Here is a 1,278-nt window from a genome sequence, read left to right on the forward strand (position 1 = left end):
ATTCCTGCTTTTCTCCCTCCCCTCGGCCCCGGTTCCCTTACACCGTCTGTGCCTCAGTACCAGTGGTTGGACTCGCCATGCGCCCTCTTCAACTTGCGGCTCCACCTGAGGAACGGCGCCTTGTGCAAAGGGGACACGGGGCTCGCTCTCCAGACGCCGCACTATTGCCCCGCTCCCACCCACACTGTCCCCAGCGACACAGCCCTGCAGGGCCAACAAGCAGTTAATGCTGCCTTAAAAACCTCCCAAACCTGTCTGCATCTTAACACCAATCTGTTTATGGTTTCCAAAAGTAAGAGGAACTTCATCCTCCCACATTCTTCTTTTAAGTGGGTTATTTCAACCTGCTATCACCCTTCTCAGCCATTTCCCAGGCGTCAGTAGGTCAGCTGTGCCCACTCCTCTGCAGGCACCAGGATATGCTCTTGCTGCTCACACCAGGCTGTGACTATGCACTTTGGGTACCAAAATGTAAATACTAGTTCCAAGCAAAGAACAGGAATAAGAACACACCAAATTCCATTCCAAAATTTTAATGGGGAAGAATATGGATAGAAAAGCAGAACTAGTGGTGAGATGAACTGGTGAAGGTATGTTTTTCAGTGAAAGGCGAACTTTACTGAAACTTCATTTTTAGAAAAAGTTGGTTTTGTTAAAATAGCCGCAGTGAACACTGGAAACGGGTCCGTGGGTGTGGCTGAACTCACTTTGTTTTTCCATTCTTGAATGTCAGAGGAGTAAACTCCAAGTTTCAGAACTATAGCCTGAAGAAAAACACTCCTGTGACTCACCCCCTTTGTTTAATGAAAGCCAAGAGCCCAAGCCCCTGCGCGGTGCAGCCAGCTCCGGCTGTGAGCAATGGCATCACCACCGGCCTCTCCTCTAGGGAGGAGAAATTTGGGAGGAGGGCTGCAAGTTGGGTTTGTCTCCCAACGCCCATCTTGAGGGTATAAAAGAAGCACCAGGGCAGTGAAGGCACATACTCTCCTCTTCTACGCAAGCTGAATAACTGACCTTAGCACCTTCCTGGGCTGCAGCCATGGCTACTTCCTTCCTGAAGAGCTCTTCTTCCACCTACGGGGCTGGCTTTGGGGGTGGTGGAAGCAGCAGCTCTCGCCTTTCCTCGGTGCGCGCAGGAGGAACCTGCCGAGCCCCAAGCATACATGGGGGATCTGGGGGCAGGGGCGTCTCCGTCTCTTCGGCTAGGTATGTCTCCTCTGTAGGAGGTGGATACGGTGGTGGCTTGTGTTCCGGCTTTGGTAGCGGTTATGGAGGAGG

Source organism: Buceros rhinoceros, unplaced genomic scaffold (assembly GCF_000710305.1).
Source record: "Buceros rhinoceros silvestris isolate BGI_N320 unplaced genomic scaffold, ASM71030v1 scaffold44322, whole genome shotgun sequence".
In the NCBI taxonomy this organism is placed as follows: domain Eukaryota; kingdom Metazoa; phylum Chordata; class Aves; order Bucerotiformes; family Bucerotidae; genus Buceros; species Buceros rhinoceros.